The following is a 23335-nucleotide window of genomic DNA, read 5'->3' as shown; positions in this document are numbered from 1 at the left end:
GGTTTGAATAATGTATAAGCTGCTTGAAGCTCTGTGTGTGGAGACATGTGTGTATACCCTCATCCACTCTTCTTTATGGCATCATATAAATGTATACCGTAACGTTTCTTCTTTGCACCAATCCTGTTCACCCGTTTGAGTTCAAACATAGAGGTCCTCCTAATGTCTTCTGAGTCTGAGTCCAAGTACTAATCATCATTTCTCAAGGCCCCCTCTCCTTTGGGATCATCTACCAGTCAGGGACCAGGAGGCAGACACCCTCTCTACTTTTAAGAGTAGGCTTCAAACTTTTCTTTCTTAAAGCTTACAGTTAGAGCTGGATCAGGCTTGGACCAGCTCTTAGTTATGCTGCTATAGGCTTAGACTGCCAGGGGAACTGGTGCACTGACACACTGGGATCCTATCTCACCCCCTTCCCCCAACCCCCTTCATCACTTACTTTAACTCTTCCTGTCCCATTAAAGTTACTAACCATAGACCTTTCTGGAGTCCCTGAGCTCCCTTGTCTCGTAGGCTCCTCTGAGCTGACGTAGACGTCCTCCTGCTGTGGACGTTCCAGACTCCAGCTGATACGGACGTGCTGGACTCCAGCGGTTAACAGCTTCTACTACTCGTCTCATCACTATCACCGCTCCCTCTCTCTCTTATTCTCCTCTATCCCTCTTTCCAGACCCAACTCGGTCGAGGCAGACGTCTGTCTAACACGAGTCTGGTTCTGCTCGAGGTTTCTGCCTGTTAAAGGAAGTTTGTCCTCTCCGCTGTAACTAGCTGAATACTGCGATGTGTAATGCTCATGATGGATTAAGGTGGGGTCAGACTGAGTCTTATCCTGTCTTGGTGTTGGGTCTCTGTTCATAATTTGACATAGAGTGGTCTAGACCTGCTCTGTTTGTAAAAGCGTCTTGAGGTAACCTTTGTTGTGATTTGGCGCTATACAAATACAGCCTTGAGAAATGATGATTGATTGATTGATTGATTGATTGATTGATTGATTGATTGATTGATTGATTGATTGATTGATTGATTGATTGATTGAATCGGATTTGAGTCAAAGTCCTGGACTCAAGCCCTGTATCACTGGTTGTCCCAGCACCACTGCCATGCATCTCTGTTTGCTATGTTATTGGGATACATTATCATCAGCATACACTATCTTTAATGTAAGTCTTAGGTTAGTTGTGACTCACATAAAAGTACAGAAATTAAAATATCGTTTTGTTTTATAGTTCCAGTTTGCATACTGGAGACTATTAGGGATCCAACAGGATTTTAGTTCACAATATCCACATTTTTGGCAGGACCACTGGCTCAAACTCCCTTTCTCCTGCTTAAGATGAGCTCCGTTCCAAACATAGACTGTATAAAATATGGACGTGGATCTGTGACGTCACCCATTTGTTTCTGAAGAGCTGTTTTGAGGCCAATCGTCGCCGGCAGCCATATTGCTGCTGTCGAGCCAGTGTGACGCAAAGAGGCGGAGTTTGAGCCTCCTCGCCAACAGCTACAGTGTTCCCACCTGTCAATCAAGTCAGCTGTGCCTCTCATGGGAAGACTTGTAATCTCAATATCTTTGAAATTGCCACGTTATAAAAAATTCACCCCCCTCACAGTGTGTGCCGATCAAGAAATGAGCTATCCAGACTACACTTGTCTTTTGAACCAGGCTGTAAACATGTTTATTTCTGCTGTAAAGATCGGCTTTTTCACGTGAATGTGACTTCAGGTACTTCCAGAGCCAGCCTCAAGCAGATCCTCGATGAACTGCAGCTTTTAGCACTTCTGCATTGACTCATATTTTTAGACCTGAGGTTGCCGCTTTGTTCCAACTCTTTTCGTAGACTTGCTGAGGCAAGGACACACTTTGTGTTTGAATAACAAACATCTGTTTGGTCCTGATGGGTTAATGTTCTTGCTCATTCACAAATAAACAGTGCACTGCTACTTGAGTTGAGAGAAACCAGCTGATGTTCATGTGAAATGATACCATTTAGTCATCATTTTTCACAGATAACAGAACTGCTCTCATCAATTTGCTTTCATGTCAGCCCAAAGGCATGTCATGCAACCAAGTTCAAACTATTAATCTGATGCTCTGAACTATTTCTGTAAAATTATTGACACTTGTCTCACCATCACACATCCGTTTGGATATGAAATCACAGCAGTGAACCTTCAGATGATGCTACATTCTTCCCCCACCATTGGAAACCATTTTGTCAGGCAGCCAGCAGTGTGCCCTACAGCGGTGAGCAGCACAGATGGTTGTTCTAACAGCAGGTGTGAGGACTTCAAACAAAGCAGGGCGAGGTCAGAGAGGGTGTAGATGTTTAAAACATCAGTTCCTGGCGGCAGGGTACAAGGTCATTTTGGATGGACTCATTACTGATTCTCTTTGCCAGTTAGTTTCCAGGAGAACCTTGTCATATCTTATACATACAAGTCCACAGAAATTTCACCAGACCTACTTTCACAATTCTGACAGAACTCTTACATCTCTGGCAGCGTTGCAGAATTAGCAACACCTTTGCAGCATATATAAAAAGTTGTTTAGAAGGAAGTGTATCCTCGGATTTGTTGCCAAAATACCTTTGAATAACCTTTCTAATGCATCAGAAGTTAAAATGTTCTTATGTGATTCTGAGAACAGATGAGGCCCAGAGTTCACAGCCATGCTCAGGTGTGCCTTAAGCTAACAAACACAGTGACAGCGCTAACATACTAATGTTTTAGGGCAATAGTATTACTGTATTTACAATTTTAGCACGTTGCTTGCATGATAAAATTTGCTAACTAGCATCAAAACAAATTAGTTCTGCAGGTATTTGTTAAAAAAAAACAACGAATGGGTCAACAGCGTTTCAGACATGTTGAGGTTACTAAAGGAACGGCTAATGCTTTAACAAAGTAATCACCATCCAACCTGAAGAACACAAGTTCTTGGATGACCCCCAAAGTCAAAGATTCAACAAAGTCAAAAGTGTATTTCACATATTTCACAACAGCCTGAAATTGGCTTGTACCTTTTTTGTCATTCACATGCTCCAAATAAAGCACTTGTGCAGATGGGTGTGATGGTACATTTGAGTTTATGTTTAATGAGATGGGGAGGTGTAATTTTGGTGCTCATTCACTCATTATTAATCATCAAGCTGGAGGTAATGTCGCCTGGTGAGCGGTTGCTCTGCTGCTGCACCAGATGTGTGCCCCGTGCCCACATCTTTGCCGTAGTTTGGAAGGCATCCAGAGCACGTCTGCTTTAGTCTCAAACATTCAGCTGACTAAACTGGAATCATTCGTGGTCAGCTGGGTATAAATCAGAATCAGAAATACTTTGTTTATACCGGGGGGAAATTCAGTCATTACAGTTGCTCCTATACACAGTAAGTAAGAATATCAAATAATATTAATAGAAGAAAGTAATGCGCAAGTGTTAATGGTAGTGGTGCTGTGTTGGGAGGCAGTAAGGGTTCAAAGGTAGGAAAAGTGTCCCCTACCTCAAGACCATTGTTGTTATGCTCTTTTTGTTTTGTTTTGTCCTTGTTGACTTTATTTGATCAGACAGCTGAACCGGCGACCTCTGCGATGAGGACTGTAGTCTCTGTATGTGGGGTGCTTAGACCGCTAGGCCACCAGCGCCCCTGTTGTTGTGTTCTTAAGGTGCATTTCGACCAAGAGTTCTGGGGTCTTTTAGCCCCCAGAACTAATTTACCATTAACTAAAAGGTTTTGTGCCCCCATTGTTGTCTGCGGCTGAAGTCCCAGGTAGATTGTGTAAATCAGGCCAGTGACGTATGGAGAAAAACAAAGTAAGTGCACTACACCACCAGACCAGTAGAGGGCAGTAAAACAAAGAGGAATGCCATTCATCACAGATGACACCATAGAAGCAGACGGACAGGCAGGTATCATTATGAGCAACACAACAGTTAGCCTGTTAGCATGAAGAGACTCAGCTGGTCTGTTTTAGATGGTGCTATATTTCATCACAGATGGATTCACTGAATCAACACGTGAGAGGAGATAAGCGCGAGTAGCAAAGACGTTTCAACACGCCTTTAAAATCCTTTTGAACTCAAAAAGCCGTGGCAGAGATCGGCCGGTGTTTTGGTTTAAACAGCGACCCTGTTAACTGGAGACTCTCAGCCGGATGCATCCCTCATAAACGTCTTTAGACCATCATTAAATATCTGATGAGGATATTTTGAAATCTTAATAAAAACTAAACTAGTTTGCATTCCCAGGAACTCCCTCTGTGTTTCAACAGCTGTGTAAACTCCACAAACACTGACACGTTCAGCTGAAGGTCTCCAGTTTACAGGGTCACTTTTAAAACCGTAACACCGGGAGAGACGCATTCACGGTGGGCACAGAGAAGACTACTGTTACAAGCTGCTAAATCAAGAGAATCACAGCTTCTTCTTTTGAAAAGTACACACACATACAAAAAAGATAGAACAAATAAAAACTAATGAAAGAAAGAGAAATCAAGAGAATCACAGATGTGTGTGATGTTATTGTGGACGGAGGGAGGAATAAAAACACTGTGGTTAATCTACCAATCAGACACGGTCAGCATTGCAGGCTCTGCACCCCAAAAGTCCCGGGACCTTTGAAAAGTACTACCCCCCTAGCAGGGGCTTTTTATCTACCCCTGAACTAAATTTAGACCCTGGGTCCACTGGTCGAAACGCATGTAGTTCCGGGGCAAAGTCCCTAGTTCCAGGGTAAAGTTCCTCTGGTCGAAAAACGCCTTTAGCAAAGCCACTAACAGATAAATGCTTTAGTGGTCAGCCAAGAGGTCTTACTGTTGTCCTCCGGGGCTGTTTCTAAGGTCTGTGTCACAGAGGTGTGTGAATTGTGTGATACTGGGTGCATCCTGGGAAAAAGCATTTGTGCCCAGCAGTGAAGTAAAAAACAGCTGTGTATTGGACCAAAAATAAGATGTCCCTGATTACAAGTCAGCCCCCCATTTCAAGACGTATTCTTGCAAGAGGACTTTTTTAGACTACATGGTGTGTTTATAAAGAAATTCAATTAATTTGAAGGTTTACTTTCTCACTTAGCGAAATGAAACGGAAATACCAAGGAATCTAAAGCAACAAAATATTAGTTTCTGTAATTTTTAGATTTTTTTTTGTTCAATTAGTTTTTTCATATTGATATTTTCTTTGTACATGAAAGCCGTGACATTTCAAAAAAACTGAACGGACAATTTTTTAAAGTACACCCATAGACATTTTTACAGAAACCTCAAGGTTTGTAAATCATTTTGGGAAAAAGCAAAAACCTTAATTTAAATTTCTTAAATGAAATTCAATACATGAGCAGCTGAAGATTTTAATTTGCAGATATCAAATTATGGCTAACAAAGACATGACGATTCTCATTCAGTCGGTGATGGCTTCATTAGGATTTCCACGTTGCTTCAGAAATAAGACCTTGGGACAAGAAAAGACAAGACGAGAGGGACAGATTGGGATGAGGGGGGAGTTAGGGGTCACACCAGGCTTCAGGAAAAGAGAGGCAGAAACAGATGAACAGAGACCTACATGACTGGAATAACAAACAGCCCTCAGGAAGGAAAGACGTAGAAGGTGAAGGGCGCAGTGAATTAGTGGTAAGATAAAGACGTCAGGGACCTGTTCGACAACCCTGCAAACTGTTTTCTCCCTGTCAGAGGAAGAGGAGCGCAGAGTGGGAGGGAAACAGCATCTGAGTGAAAACAGCCAACATTATCTCACGGATTATCAGAGACAGCTGACGAGCCGAAGGGTACTTTAAGCATTACATTCTACTCCACAAACAAACACTTAAAATACAGACAAACAAGTAGGAATTGGCCACAGTGTTCAGTGTTGTGACAGAAAATCTAGTTTGCAGAAACCATTGTAGTTTGAATGTGTCAATCCATTATGGATCATTTTGACAATTTTTCCACCAGATGTTGACCTTTAAGGGGGATTTCTTTTCCTGTCCAATCAGTGATGCAGAAAGCCAGGCCCAAGAATGCAAATGAGGATACTGAAGCCAGGGGCACCGCTCTGACATTCAATCCTCTGTGGACAGTATCATGGAGGACAGGGAGAATCACACATGACAGGGTTTCTCTACAGTTATTGTCACGGACAGAAAAATATCTGTTTATAACTTCTATTTTTAGAGATGCATTCATTTCTCTTTAGCTGTTTGGCTTCATTAATGTCATTTTAAGCAGTCTGATTTTTTTTTGTAATCCATGACATTTTATGGAGCTGGCCAAATACAGAGTGCAAAACATGGCATGTGATCACTTGAATGCACATTTTCTTTTCTGCTACTTCTCCAACTGATGGATGCACCACTACAGCTTAAAAAACATGAAATCCTCCTGATTTGAATGCAAAAGGAAATCACACATTAAGGCAAATGTCTGATGTTTTCATAAATCAAAGGAAGACATGACTGACAGGAGTTAAGTATGGCTTATACACCTGGTTCATTTAACATTAAATAACATTTTTTAATATAAACTGAGCTGTGTGCGCTTGGTTGCCTGTTTTTACTGTCTACTTTGTTGATTCTTTGCTGCTATTAACACTGCAATTATCTGCCCTGTGAGATTAGCAAAGGCTCATCTCATCTTGTATCGTAACGTCTCTATGCCACATCCATTCACACAGTTTAAATTCTGTTGTGTGCATCACAAATCAAGAGCTTTAAGTGTAGCGCCGTACATTTTACACATCAGGATTTGTTCCCCAGTCCTGAGAAATGCAACGGCAGGGGAATAAAAAATATATATATGTGTTCTTCTTCACATTCAATTTTGTTGTGAAAAGCATATTAAGTTAAAATCATTGTTAATCCAAATGCTAAATCTAAATCTAAATGTTTAATATAAATCTCAATGTTAAATATAAATATAAATATTAATAATGATATTAAATATAAATGTGGAGAAATGTTGCTGTTATTTTCGGTGTGCACAACTTTACAAAAGGCGCCCCATTAACTTTAAGTTAAAAAACCCTACATACCTTTGAGTTACAGATCACTGTGCGCCAAAACAACCCGCCATAAGAACAGTTTCTTCCCCCAGGCTGTCACTCTGATGAACACTAAACCATAACAGTGTCATACCTGTCAGATAAATACTCTCTGTAAATATACATGTAGATACACAATGCAACAATTCTCAAGCAGAATTCCATATTTCTATTTATTGTATTATTTAACTTCTATTTTATAATGTAAAACTACCTCTGCAACTCACCACTGCACTTTATCATATTATTTTAGCCTGTACATATTAGTCATGCCTATTTGTTGTTTCTTGTATTTATAGCTAAGGTTATTGTTATTATATTTTTTATTTTATTTTTTATTGTAGTTCTTATTCTTATTCTTATTCTCATGTCTTGTACAAAGAGAGCACAGTTTACTAAAGTCAAATTCCTTGTGTGTTCAAGCATACTTGGCGAATAAAGCTGATTCTGATTCTGATTCTGATTCTGATTCTGATTCAGATTCTGAGTTTAAGGTAAGAAAGTAGTGACCTCCCCAGACCTCTGCATCCTTTTCTGCTTCCCTGCTTGTCTGTATGAGCAGCTGCTAGCGTAAGACATCGCTCTGTGACAAAACTGTACGCGGTAGAGTTGCATTGTGGGTAATGTAGGCCTCAGTTTTTGAGATGAAATTGTTTGGGATGGGTCAGTTGATTCAAATGAGAGGAAATCTGCATCTGTCACACATTTTTATTGCAAAGTAATACTTATTCCAAATGTGCTGATTTGCTGCTCTGATTGGCGTCTGTCATAGCAACAGCTGCCAAGCCTGAGGGATATTCCAGATGATTAAATGTCATTTGCAACACTAAACTGATGAACTTGACTTTCAGAGTCAACATAGAAATACTATTTTTCCTTCACCTTATGGTTTCATCAGCTTGCTTTATATTTGAATGGGTGAGGATGTCAAAATGATGTTTAAAATTCAGTGACTAAATCACTGTAACCTGATGCAAATGTTTCTATAGGTGAAAGCAAAAATGCCAAACAGCATTGAGAACGCTCTTGTTGGTATGCGTCTTTGGTTTGCATATTTAATACTTTCATTTGGTAATCGTTCACTTTCCATTTCTTCATAATTGTTCTGAAGTTTTCCAACAAGGTATTTTTGTACGCTCATTTTGAGTTTTTTTTGCAAGGTTCTGAAAAAAAGTGTGCAGTGGTTTTATTTGAGTTTCTAAGAAAGAAGAAAGGTCCTTCATTGATCCCCAAGGGGGAAATTACATTTTTTCACTCATGCTATTTTGGACATGCTACACATACAGTTTTTTTGGTATATACAGTGGGGCAAAAAAGTATTTAATCAGCCAGTGATTTTGCAAGTTCTCCCACTTAGAAAGATGAGAGAGGTCTGTAATTTTCAGCAGAGGTACACTTCAACTATGAGAGACAAAATGAGAAAAAAAAATCCAGGAAATCACATTGTAGGATTTTTAAAGAATTTATTTGTAAATTATGGTGGAAAATAAGTATTTGGTCAATAACAAAAGTTCAACTCAATACTTTGTAACATAACCTTTGTTGTCAATGACAGAGGTCAAACGTTTCCTGTAAGTCTTCACCAGGTTTGCACACACTGTAGCTGGTATTTTGGTCCATTCCTCCATGCAGATCTCCTCTAGAGCAGTGATGTTTTGGGGCTGTTGCTGGGCAACACGGACTTTCAACTCCCTCCACACATTTTCTATGGGGTTGAGGTCTGGAGACTGGCTAGGCCACTCCAGGACCATGAAATGCTTTTCACGCAGCCACTCCTTCGTGCCCGAGTGGTGTGTTTGGGATCATAGTCATGCTGGAAGACCCAGCCACGTTCCATCTTCAATGCTCTCACTGATGGAAGGAGGGTTTGTCTTAAAATCTCACGATACATGGCCCCGTTCATTCTTCCCTTAACACGGATCAGTCGTCCTGTCCCCTTTGCAGAAAAACAGCCCCAAATCATGAGGTTTCCACCCCCATGCTTCACAGTAGGTATGATGTTCTTGGGATGCAACTCAGCATTCTTCTTCCTCCAAACACGACGAGTTGAGTTTTTACCAAAAAGTTCTATTTTGGTTTCATCTGACCACATGATATTCTCCCAATCCTCTTCTGGATCATCCATATGCTCTCTGGCAAACTTCAGACGGGCCTGGACATGTACTGGCTTAAGCAGGGGGACACGCCTGGCGCTGCAGGATTTGAGTCCCTCTCGGCGTAGTGTGTTACTGATGGTAGCCTTTGTTACTTTGGTCCCAGCTCTCTGCAGGTCATTCATCAGGTCCCTCCGGGTAGTTCTGGGATTTTTGCTCACCATGGTTGAGTTTGGAGTCTGACTGTTTGAGGCTGTGGACAGGTGTCTTTTATACAGATAACCAGTTCAAACAGGTTCCATTAATACAGGTAACAAGTGGAGGACAGAAGAGCTTCTTAAAGAAGAAGTTACAGGTCTGTGAGAGACAGAAATCTTGCTTGTTTGTGGGTGACCAAATACTTATTTTCCACCATCATTTACAAATAAATTCTTTAAAAATCCTACAATGTGATTTCCTGGATTTTTTTTCTCATTTTGTCTCTCATAGTTGAAGTGTACCTCTGATGAAAATTACAGACCTCTCTCATCTTTCTAAGTGGGAGAACTTGCAAAATCAGTGGCTGACTAAATACTTTTTTGCCCCACTGTACATACAAATGCACACACATGCAGTGAACATGCTTAGGGAGAGATGTCAGTGAGGATACTGCCGTCAACCAGCGCACCCTGAGCATTTGGGGTTTGGTGCCTTGCTCAAGGGCACCTCGGCAGTGCCCAGGCAAGTGAACCATTACCTCTCCAGCCACCAGTCCACTTGCCAAACTTCGTCCATACTGGGACTTGAGCCGGCAACACTTCGGTTCCCAAGCCAAGTCCCTAAGGACTGAGCTACTGCCGCCCAAATGAGTTAAAACATACCTTAAAAATGAAAAAGGATGACTTTGTTTACAAAGAAACATAAGAGAACAAATGTATATTGCAACAGTCCATATCTGAGAATTGAATTAAAATAATAGTTATTTAAATTCCAGTTTTCTTGAAGATCCTACCATACACTGTATTTGTCAGAATGAGATGAGCTCATATTTCATAGTTTACATAGTCTGAAGAAGCGTGCTTTATTAACCTAGTCTTCATCAGGTGTTGCCAAACAAACAGAGACAACAGGATCAGTTGTGATTCTCAGCACTGTAGCTTTTAGTCACATTGATGTTGAACATACTTAAGATATTGGTCCTGTGCTTTCTATGACACAAAAGCTTTATGGTGTTAAATGGCTCCTTTTTTGTCCTGTGCAGTGCTCTGTAAATATTCTCTCTTTTGATATTCTGCTTACCTTAGACCACTGTGAGGAGTGAGCAGCACAAACTATTTTCTAATACATTACATACAAATCTCAAAGCTCTCACAGCATAATATAAAAACCTTTGACGTTTGAAATCACTACTTGAAGAGTATTCACTTCGATTCACAATAGCAGCCCCAAGGCTTCAGAAAAATAAAAGTTAAGCACAGTTAGCGTTCAGTGTCAGTGAAAAAATGTTCGACCAGAATTTGAAGAGTGTTCTTCAAAGCATCTTATATTGAATCAGTATCATTATTTTGACAACCTTCAGTTGTCCTACGGCAGGTGTGCTGGAGCTTAAAGGACTGTATGTAATTTCTCACCTTAGGGGATTGGCAGATGCCATAACTTCTTAAATAAATGTACTAAATTACCCAAACAAATAAACTAAATTTACCTGCGGTCTAGAGAGAGCGAGAGGAAACCAAATGGACACTTATTCACAATTTATTGCACTTGGGGGGGTAAAAAGGGGGTTAATAATAATCAACTTCTTATCACTCTACACAATTATTACTCTAAATTTAGTTGGGCGCCCAAATTAGTATTTATAATGTAATATAACAAATGTTCTGGCCAACGTTGCTGCGGTTGCTGGAGGAGAGGCGGAGAAAACTGCTCCTCCGCAGGACAGCGGGAGAGTGCACCTGGTTGGTGAGAGCCGGTGAGGAGCTCTGATGGAGAGGGTGGCTGACTGCTGCGATGACAGTGGGTCCGGGATGACGGTGGGTCCGGGATGACGGTGGGTCCGGGAAGACGCTGCCCAGTCCAAATGATGTTCACAGTCTGCCCCTGCAGACCGCGACACACCGCTTATGGCTATGGGGTCCTCTCGGTTCCGTGGAGTGAGCTAACTTAACTTGCTAGCTCGCTAAAGGGGGTATCTCCGCAGGCAGCCGGGCTGATAACACACGTACGCCTCTCTAAGTGTGTTCACTCCTCTGGGATAAACAAAACTTTCGACGTTGTTCACCAAGGTGGAGGTAGGTAAAACTTCTGCCACTCACCATCTGGGACAAACTCGCCGACAAACAACACACTCGCCGACAAACAACACACTCTAAACTTCTCCGCTCCAGTATATTATTAAAGTCCAAGTCACCGCGCGCACACTGATAACAGTAAGCAACATCACGTAAACCTCTGCAGAACGAACTAGAACTCATTTGCAAACAGACATATTACAGGCAGAATATGAAACCTGGGAAATTATGATAAACGAACTCCCTCATAAAACATATGCCCTCTTTTATGGAATCTTATATAAATATCAGAACCTTCAGTACAGCAGGGGTGTCCAAACTTTTTTCAAAGAGGGATACATTTGATGTTGTCAGAATACCTCAGGGCCAGTGGCTCCTACTGAGACTTTGGAATCTTAAAAGTTATATATGAAATCTCTATTTAATAACAATTATTTTAAATGTTTTCTCAATAAAACAGTAACTAGGAAGTAAGTACCATGTGAAGATTAGCAAACTTTATCTTCTTCTGGGGGAAAATGTTTTTCATTAGGGTTGGGCAATGTGGGAAAAAATATTGTATCATTATTTTCCTATGGCAGGGTCATGATCTGGATTTCACTACACTTCTTTTTCATGTTGTTTTTAATAATAATAATAATAATAATAATAACAATAATGCATTTTATTTATAGGCGCCTTTCTTGGCACGCAAGGTCACCTTACAACATTAAAAACAAACAGTTTAAATAACAAACAGTAAATAAAACACAATTTAAAAAGTTTGAAGTGAATGGACAGAGGAGTTGTGGTCAGATGGAGTAAGCCAGTTTAAACAGATGAGTTTTGAGTTTTAAGACTGTTCTGACCAGCAGACAACATATTAAGAACTAAATAATTATTTTCCTGCATTCTGAACATTTTTATGAACCTAATTTTGCCTTTTCTGTACAATTTCTTGATTTTGATCTTGTCTTGTGTCCTCTTTTGTGTCTTCTGAACTTTTGGTGTTCATCAAGAACATTTTCACATCATGATGTAAACATTAATTTGAAAACCTGTCAGCTTTAAGAGTTCTTGTGTTTCTTCTTTATTGCTGTCCTGAAGAATTCCCAGAGCTTTGGCTTTAGAGAGGTAGTCCATATGGAGCTTTTTGAGACGTTTCTGGATTGACTTTAGTTTTGTTTGTGCGCTTGAAAGAAACTGCAAATGTACAGATGATTCAGAATGTGATTAATTTCTTTGCTATAAATAACACAATTTAAGATGGAAGCTTGGGGCCATTAATAAATGGACCTTGGGCCGCGATTGGCCCCCGGGCCGTACTTTGGACATGCCTGTCCTACGGTCATGGTGGACATTAAACGTGTTTGAAATGAACAGCAGAAGTAGTCTCTGTGCTCTTCCTTTCCCCACATCCTGAAAGTAGATGTAATGAAGTGTATGAAGTTAATAGTTAACACAGAGTCGACTCAGTGTCAGACTAACGACTCTGCTTTGAGCTGCTAGGTTTTCAGTTTTTTTCAGTGTTGCTGTCACTCGTCTCAGCTGTGTTTACATTCTGCTCCGAATGTCTTTAAGCCGTCTTCTTGTTCTGTCTAATGTTGGGTGGCAATTAGCGCCTAAGGCTCAGTAGCGCCCCCCTGCATTTTAAGTGGCCGGGAGGTGTAATTACGTTTAATAAATAATGTTTATTTATATCAAATTTGTATCAAAAATGTTTTATATTTATATTGAGAACAATTATATTGTGATAATATCGCGAATTATCGCCCAGCACTAACTTCAACACTGTAAATATTCAATATTCTAACTCAGGGGTACTCAAATACAAATCTTAAAGGGCCACAAATAATTTTTTCAATGAACCAAAGGTCCATTTAATGAGATCGGTTTGACCAAATGCCATAATACTGTAATATTCAAAACAAAATGTCCCTTTTGTTCAAAATAACAACAAAAATATGAACTACAGTTGTGCTCATAAGTGTACATACTCTGCAGAATTTTGTGATTTTTTTGGCCAGTTTTCAGAGAATATGAAAGATAAGAGAAAATTATTTTTTCACTCATGGTTAGTGGTTGTGTGAAGCAAATAATTATCAAACAACTGTGTTTAGTCTTCTTATATCATAATGACAACAGAAACTAGCCAAGAAATCATAAATTCTGCCAGGGTATGTAAACTTATGAGCACAACTGTAAATGTTGTTGTGTGTTTTTGTGTCATAGATGTGTCAAGAGTCCTGCTTGCAGCTTCATGTGTTGATTTCAGTGCATTTATTTTGTAGTTCTTACCTCTGAATTTTGAGGAAATGTCTCTTCAAAATTCCTATGCTTCGTCTTATAATGCCATTTCAAATTGGAAATCTTCAGCACAGCTATAGTCTCCTGGTATATTAAGCACATGGGTCTTCTTGTGGTTGGAGGGTGAGTGAATGCAAAAGTTTCACTCCATTCTTCTTTCAATCGCTGATTTTCACCGTCCACTTTTCTTTGAGCAGCACACTTGGAGCACACAGTTTTCGTGCATTCTAGGGTCCTACAGCTGGCAAAGTGCCAATATGTGAACTGCTCCATAAACCAAAGTGAAAGTTAAAAATTGCACTCACAGCAGAGGACTCGAAGTGACCCAGTCACAGCCTGTCTGAGTATCGTTGACATGGAGACAAGTCCCTGTAAACATGCGGTGACCCGACCCAAACACAGAGTGAAGGGATAACAGTTTGGGGGCCGGCCTCTGCTCTAACTTAAAAGGTAATTTGGTAAACATACCAAAGAAATCCAATAACTATAACATGCTCAAATGTTTGCTGTTTTTTTTATAGTTTGGGAAAACACTTCCACAACCAATACTGACTCCCTCTCTAAAACTGAGTTGCAGTGTACTTGAAGGCCAAACACAACCACTGCAGAAAGTGAACAAACACTCTCCAATTGTTGGTTTAAGAAAGTTTCAAAACTGCCAGAAACTCTTGAATCCAGTCTTCTAAACAGTTCTTATTCTCTTAAGTTTTTGAACACATTTCCATTTAAAACATGCAGCAGTCTTTGAAAGCCACTCTATAACAGTAGAGCAGGTTCTAACAGCAGGGATGTAGGAGACACATAAATTGTAATCCCCCTTTCTGGGTCTCCTTCAAAACTGCGGTGCGGTGAAAGAAACTGTAACTCCTTCAAACAACACTTTTGGTGAGCAGATTTTGGATCTACTCTAAAACCGCACACACCCACAGAGTAGTGAACAGTTCCAAGGACCGCTGCTGTCAACTGAGCCCAAGTTCTTGAATTAATTTCCTGGTTGTGATTAAAGCTGCCAAGTGTTAAAGGAGCAAAGAAACTAATCTCAGTTTGACACGCAGACTTGATAGCACATTGTTGGCAAACTAATCAGGCACCTGTTGAATATCATTGATCTCTGGAAACAATTGACTGCTTCTTGGCTGGTGAAGCAGAGAATACAGAATGCAGTGATACCTCCACCTACTCCATCATGTCTGTTTCACTGTCGGTTCTAATTTGTCTGCAGATTGTGGGAGACTCTTACAAACTTGAGCACTTTACTGCGGGAAATACAAACTTGTTTAAGGAGGATGATTAGTTTGCAAGTCAAATTACAGTCAGTCTTTGGCAGGTTTGAGTTACATTATGTTAAATAATCGTGCAGGTTTTATTGGCAGCTTAAAACTAAGAACTCAAGTTTACACTCAAGATAGTGTTGTATTATTCATCCAATTAGAACAGTAAGTTTGACTTTTACAGCGGAGTGAAGGCCAGTTATCATTACCGAACTTGATTCCCCTTTGTGTTGTCAGTGAAAACACCAATTAAAGTCTCTGTTGGTGCCATGGAGCAGTGTGTTGTGTGACATTTATCTGCTCGTCATTAAACAGGAATGCATGAATGCCCTAAATGAGAGACACTTATTTTTTTACAGTCCATCTATCAGTTGATTCTGGTTATAATTCTGATCTAATTGAACCAGTCCGGAGAGCAAATAAGAAGCACTGTGTTTGGTTGAATTTGAATTTTGATTTCTGCAGAATAACATCCATAACTGAGGAAATGCTTCCTGAAAATCCCTCGGTTATCAGCTGATTTACCAACAGACTGGTTGTTAAATTTAAAAGCCTTTACAGATTATCTTTGCAATGATATCTTACTGAGCATACTCAGTAAGTGTTCGGAATGGACTGCTTGAAGCAGATCACAATCCACTAGACTTGCTATCAATTTAAAGTCGGGGGTAATGCATATTCATCAAGAGGCCACAGAGGGACAGAGAAGAGTACAATTATGACTCCTTTATAGAATAGACATCTCTTGTTGAGTAAGCCTTTATGCATTGTAAGTTCATTTTCAGACTTTCCTGTAACAGATCAAAGAATTAATTCACTCGCTCATGACATCAGTATCATTTTTCACACAGCTTAATTGGTGGTCAGTTTGTATTAGTGAACCATCATTATGTATCTATATTTTGGCCTTACACCACATTTCTCCCCTCAGATTAAGAGCTCTGTAAATGTAGTGAGGCTAGGCGTTGGAAATCCTCAGGGTGCAGATCTGTGGTAAAGAAGAGCATTCGAGCAAGAACGCCTGAAGCCAGGTTTTTGCAAATTTCAGTCTTCAAATAGAGACTGTGGTTCACTCTTTGTTAAGAAACACACACTGTTAGGAAGTCAGACACCTCCCACTCTCTCACTTTTTAGATTTTGATCTGTGTTGATGTTGATGCATCCTTCCATCCCTGGTTGACTTGATCAGAGTTAATGATCTGAATACTTAGAGGCTAACGTGATTGATGTTCAAGAGTCAGAGACACTGAAACACCACCCTAGTATGATCCTGACAGTTATTCTCTTGCCTTCCTGTTCTGTTTTTTTTTAGCACAGTCATGTAACCAGACTGACAAGTGTCAACTTAATTAGCTGTATATGACAACTGACATATCTCATTACAAGGATGCAACATGAGAAAGAGTTAGAGCAGTTGTCGTTAAGTCACAGAGGAAGTAGAAAGAGCATGTGCAGCTTATGTAAACAAAGTAAACAGATGAATAAGTCATGTTTCTCAGCAGTTACCAAAGAACTAACAAACACATCCACAGCTCCACACACACATGCAGTAAGAAACTAGATTTTCTTTGTTTGGCTCTGAAGTCATGCTTCCTCCTGCATGCTGTGTGTCTCTGCTCCGTCCTTCGTCTTGCCTGCGGCTCTCAAGAAACGACTTAACTGATAATCAAGTCGACAAACACTTTTAGTTCTCAAAAAGTTGCTAACTTGTTTTCCTCTCAGCGTCTCATATAGATGCACACGTAGCTTATATGTCCTTTGCAGACAGACAGAGACAGGGATATCATGAAGTGCCTATAGCTATGTTTCTTAAAGTCCTGACCTGCAGACTGTTTGTGGAGAGCTTCACACCACTGCACAATCATTAATGTTTTAAAAATGTCCTAAACACAAAAACTATAACAAACAAATAGACAGCACACTCTCTGCAGTAACATGCACCAAACAACTGCTTCTATATTCTGAAAAGAGGAAACATTTCCAGGATGTTATGTAGGACAATGTAAACTATGTCACCGGTCATTACTACAGCAGGTCAAATGTTAGTCTGTGTTCAGTCCATAGACTGTTTATAAAATGGACAGCGTTGCTCTGCCCTTTTCCCATTGTACGGTTTTAAAGCCAAAAACCCTGTTCCAATGCGCAGCCATTATGCAGCCAGAGTCTGCACTGTAGATAATTTATGTGGTTGCCACGGTAATGAGCTCTGCCCAACAGCGTAGCGTCACGAGATCCTATGGAGTTTCCCTCTACAGCAGCTGTCAATCAAAGCAAACACAGAAGTAAAAACCCGTTTTTTAACCTCTAATAACTAAAGAAGAAACTTTACAGAACAAAGAGGCCTTGAACACAAAACAGTCAAATAACTACATATCACCACAGCATACAGATGTGAGAAACATTAGTACCACGTGTATTTATTTTTTAAAGTTGGACTGCAGCCCCATTCAAATGAATGGAGGAGACTGAGTTTTTGACCTATACTGCAGCCAGCCACCAGGGGGCAGACACTTTGGTGGAAGCTTCACTTCCAGCCGAGCGAGATGCACCCCTGGTTCAGTCACCTTTGTCACCTACCAGCACTGTGCAGGCTGGTAATCAAAGTACTCTTTGTAGCTCTACTTTTTAAATGGCCCCAATATGTTATTGTAACGGGTTGAGTTAGGACCCACAAGCAGTACCGGAAGCCAAGAGATCAGTTGGTAATGACCTTTATTGAACAGTTCATCAAAAGACACAGGCAAGAGGTGAATAGTCTCTCTACCTCGAACACAGGTAGGGAATCGAGTCTCTCGGGGCTCGATGACAGCCTGATGAATCAAGCACAGGTGACAGACAGATCCCAGAGGGAGTTGAAGAACAGACTCACTCGTACTCCGCAGGAGGACAGGACGCCAAACGGCCACAAGGCAGAACCCCGGAAGGGCGAAGGCAGAACTCGTAGTCAGGGACAGAAGGCGTAGGTGTTTTCCTGGGAAGCGGCGAGGAGGGATGGTCAGGGGCAGGCAGGGTCGGCAACGGGAGATCAGTCCGGAGAAGAACGCTGGAAAGTCTTGCATGAGGTCAAAGAACAATCTGGCAAGGAGTGGAGAGTGGCTGCTGCTTATAAAGCAGCTTGATTGCAGATGAGGAGCAGGTGAGTGTGCAGGTGAACCGGGTTGCCTGATGAGGGGGCGTGGCTGGCCAGCAGAGTGGAGCAGAGGCAAGGAGAGTGGAAAATTACTGACAGAGGGGAGGAGGTGAGCAGACTGTGACAGTTATATTTGTATTTGGAGCCTGTCATGTCTTTTTAATGACTCATTTGTTGGCCATCAACACCAAACTGGCTACGTTTGCAGTGGTGTTTTTGCTATTTTTGTTCCTGTCTGTGTCCGGAGATCCTGCATGTATCCATGGTAACATTGTTTACATACGAGATCAGCTGTTAGAATCCGGTAGCATGTCGATGCTAAACGATGCTAGGCCCCATGTTCCCTGCGAGCTGAGGAGGCAAGGATGACGTGCTTGTACTGAGGTGCAAGCTATAAAAGACGACATGGACCCGTCCTTCCACCCACTGTTATGGGGACTGTAAGATATATCTAGTAGTGATGGTGAGATGAAGCCTCATGAGGCTTCGAACCACTTGAGCCAATTGGTTCGAGAAAGGGTTCATTTCTCGAAGCTTCATGTGCACACGAAACCACCTACTGGCCAGGTTTATCATTACATGCTGCTGGATCTTAACCACATAATGTGTGATGCATTGAATTTTTTGTGTCTGTTATGGGAATGACTAAATTACAAAAAATGTATGACCAAATCATTTCTGTACATAAATTATCATATATGTGTATGATACAATATTTTTGAATGTATTCTGTGTGTGTAAATTTTCCCAAAATGGTAGTATCATATGATATGGCAGGTTGTGTAATTATATTTTTCTGTCACTTTAGGAAAATGGAATTGGCTTAAGCAGGCAGAGGACAGTGAAAGTAATTCTGGAACTAGGAAGAGGGCACTGAATATGCTTGTGTTATTAGGAGTTATTAAATCAAAATGTTACCACACAGGGGAAATCCTCCTCTTTCTTTCTTTTTAAAGTTATATTTTTGGGCTTTGACATCTTTTCTTTATAGAGAAGAGGACAGTGTAGAAACTGGAAGAAAGTGTGATTAATAAGCCGCAGGCTGGACTCGAACCCTGGTCAAATATTTCATGGACGTGCTATTCACCATTAGGCCAAGTCTGCAACAGATTAGCAACACGTCCGCACCTAATTCGCCTCTTTCTAGTTGGCTCTGTCTTACCTGTCCTCTTTTCACTCCTAAATCTTCAAACCATCTCTCTCTCTCTCTCTCTCTCTCTCTCTCTCTCTCTCTCTCTAAACTATATAAACGCTATCCAAACTCTAGTATCCAAACTATCAAAACTCTATCCGAACTCTGAACTGACCGCAGCTCTCCATCAAAAACCCACATTATGAATGGGGCCTGAGGGGTTTATATTGCTGTCAAACCATCAAACCTCGCAGCAAAATCTGAACCACTTGCCGAAGCAGTCACGTGGTACAGCCGGGCAGCGAGGCTTCGGACGTCATCATTTTCAGCTCCTCCCCTCAATGAAGCGAGCCTCGATACGCGCTTCACGGAAACGCCCCCTCCGTTACTCGACACACGCTTCGAAGCCTCGGCACATCTCGTAACATCACTAATATCTAGGATAAGGTGGACGAGCTAACCCAGCACCAGAGGGAATACTGGCAGAGTAGCATCATGCTAACAGAGCTAACACTGGACACAAACGCTACATTGGAAGGATTTCACCTGCTGTGGGCGGACAGGATATAGGAGAGCAAGACTGAACTAACTGGTGAAGAAGGCCAGCTCAGTCCTAGACCCTGTGGAGGTGGTGGCTGACAGGAGAATTATGGCCAATCTGTCGTCTTTGATAATATATATATATATATATATATATATATATTCTTGTTGAAATTCTTGTACTGTACACCTTTTTGTTTGCTGCAGTAACTCCATGAATTTCCCCATTGTGGGACAAATAAAGGAGTATCTTATCTTATCTTATCTTATGTATCTACCCAGTGCATGTAAACACAGGAAACAGAGTCCACTGCTTTCAGGTTGTGAGGTTATGTTAGGTCATGGATTGCTGATCATTAGGAACAGCATCAAACACAGAGGGAGACCTTTTCAGGTTTGTTTAAAAAAATAAACTACATTTCCATTTGAATGATTCAGGGGACCCTAAATTATGATGTTAATTACATTTTAACAGAAGTCAAAGGCTTCATTCATGTTTTTTTCAAATTAAAACTCAGGTTAAAAAATACAATTTTAAAATGAACATGAATAATTAAGAATAAATGGATTGACAGATGTGTGCCCAGCTATGAATCAAAACACACATCTGTCAATCCATTTATTCTTAATTATTCATGTTCATTTTAAAATTGTATTTTTTGTATTCACAACAGAATTATACTGATAGTCTCAGGGCCTTCTGGAAAGCATTCATGGCTTAAGCCCTGTCCGCCAGCCCTCGTGACTTTGGGTATATCTTTTTAGCTGAGAAGTGTGAAAAATTAAGATTATTAAAGACAACAAACTCTCTATTACATTTTTCACAAAGGGTAAAATTTCTTTTTCAGCTTTATGGAATAAATGAGTGAAGAAGAGGATCTTTCTTTCTGCCAATGATAGATAAATGCCACATTAGGCACATTATGGAATAATCATAAAGACACGTTTAGCTTTATTAGCTCAATCATAAGCACAATTAGAGCTATAGCTGACTTATCAAGTGGAAAAACATCCACAGCAAATATCCACACTGTCTCCTAAAGAGAGATTCTGTCTGGAGCCACACATCCAGGACAAATGCACCGTAGCTGTCGCCCGTAGGCAAGGTTACAGGCAGCAGACCAGTTCAATAGCTTGTGCATCCATGTGGTGTAAGACAGATGACACCCAGCAGCCACCCTCTCACCTAAGCCCCACACAGAGGCATGTGTTCCACCCGAGTGATCAGGCTCCCTTGTTACATCGTGTCCAACACCAATGGGTGATTTTGTCGCTCCCCATGCTGAGGGTAGTTTCCATCACAAGAACAAAGATGCCATTATACTTGAAGGTTAACGACGATAGCTGTCTAAAAGAACCTGCTAAATGGGACTTTCATTTACCTGCCTCAGTGACCCTGCACGCTTTGGGCACGCTGTGAGTTTATTTCAGAGATGTCAAAAGCTTCACCAAGAAATGAAGGGTTACTACAAGCACAGACAGCCATGCATGATTTCACCTGACCCCCACAGCACTGCTTTACAGTTGCATACTTTATCTACATTTCAGGTGTATGATTTTACATCAGAGGCTAAAAGACTGAAACAAAGGGAGTCATAAGAGGCTGAATGATGCAACATATTGCTTGTGGCACATAAAAATAAATGGTAAATGGACTTATATAGTGCTTTTTCTAGTCTGTCTGACTACTCAAAGCACTTTTACATATTACTCGTCGCATTCACCCATTCATATCCATTCATATCCATTCACTCACTGATGGTAGAGGCTGCTAATGTAAGGGACCATCGGTATTAGCTGATCTCTCATTCGTTCACATTCACACAACAGCAGGAGCAATTTGGGGTTCAGTATCTCGCTCAAGGACACTTCGGCATGTGACTGCCGGAGCTGGGATCCAACCGGCAACCTTCTGATTGTAAGACGACCGACTCTACCCATTGACCACAGCCACCCCCACAAAAACTCTCTCTTTGTCTGCTTCATATACACTGGGGCAAAAAAGTATGTAGTCAGCCACTGATTTTGCAAGTTCTCCCACTTAGAAAGATGAGAGAGGTCTGTAATTTTCAGCAGAGGTACACTTCAACTATGAGAGACAAAATGAGAAAAAAAATCCAGGAAATCACATTGTAGGATTTTTAAAGAATTTATTTGTAAATGATGGTGGAAAATAAGTATTTGGTCAATAACAAAAGTTCAACTCAATACTTTGTAACATAACCTTTGTTATCAATGACAGAGGTCAAACGTTTCCTGTAAGTCTTCACCAGGTTTGCACACACTGTAGCTGGTATTTTGGCCCATTCCTCCATGCAGATCTCCTCTAGAGCAGTGATGTTTTGGGGCAACACGGACTTTCAACTCCCTCCACAAATGTTCAATGGGGTTGAGTTCTGGAGACAGGCTAGGCCACTCCAGGACCGTGAAATGCTTTTTACGGAGCCACTCCTTCGTTGCCCGAGCGGTGTGTTTGGGATCATTGTCATGCTGGAAGACCCAGCCACGTTCCATCTTCAATGCTCTCACTGATGGAAGGAGGGTTTGGCTTAAAATCTCACGATACATGGCCCCGTTCATTCTTCCCTTAACACGGATCAGTCGTCCTGTCCCCTTTGCAGAAAAACAGGCCCAAAGCATGAGGTTTCCACCCCCATGCTTCACAGTAGGTATGGTGTTCTTGGGATGCAACTCAGCATTCTTCTTCCTCCAAACACGACGAGTTGAGTTTTTACCAAAAAGTTCTATTTTGGTTTCATCTGACCACATGATATTCTCCCAATCCTCTTCTGGATCATCCATATGCTCTCTGGCAAACTTCAGACGGGCCTGGACATGTACTGGCTTAAGCAGGGGGACACGCCTGGTGCTGCAGGATTTGAGTCCCTCTCGGCGTAGTGTGTTACTGATGGTAGCCTTTGTTACTTTGGTCCCAGCTCTCTGCAGGTCATTCATCAGGTCCCTCCGTGTAGTTCTGGGACTTTTGCTCACCGTTCTCATGATCATTTTGACCCCACGGGATGAGATCTTGCGTGGGGCCCCAGATCGAGGGAGATTATCAATGGTCTTGTATGTCTTCCTTTTTCTTACAGTTGCTCCCACAGTTGATTTATTCACACCAACCTGCTTGCCTATTGTAGATTCACTCTTCCCAGCCTGGTGCAGGTCCACAATTTTCTTCCTGGTGTCCTTGGACAGCTCTTTGGTCTTGGCCATGGTTGAGTTTGGAGTCTGACTGTTTGAGGCTGTGGACAGGTGTCTTTTATACAGATAACCAGTTCAAACAGGTGTCATTAATACAGGTAACGAGTGGAGGACAGAAGAGCTTCTTAAAGAAGAAGTTACAGGTCTGTGAGAGACAGAAATCTTGCTTGTTTGTGGGTGACCAAATACTTATTTTCCACCATCATTTACAAATAAATTCTTTAAAAATCCTACAATGTGATTTCCTGGATTTTTTTTTCTCATTTTGTCTCTCATAGTTGAAGTGTACCTCTGATGAAAATTACAGACCTCTCTCATCTTTCTAAGTGGGAGAACTTGCAAAATCAGTGGCTGACTAAATCCTTTTTTGCCCCACTGTAAGTCA

The sequence above is a fragment of the Notolabrus celidotus genome, chromosome 10, assembly GCF_009762535.1.
Source record: "Notolabrus celidotus isolate fNotCel1 chromosome 10, fNotCel1.pri, whole genome shotgun sequence".
Classification (NCBI taxonomy): Eukaryota; Metazoa; Chordata; class Actinopteri; order Labriformes; family Labridae; genus Notolabrus; species Notolabrus celidotus.
The sequence above is the reverse complement of the archived record's forward strand: the minus strand, read 5'-3'. Positions refer to the sequence as shown.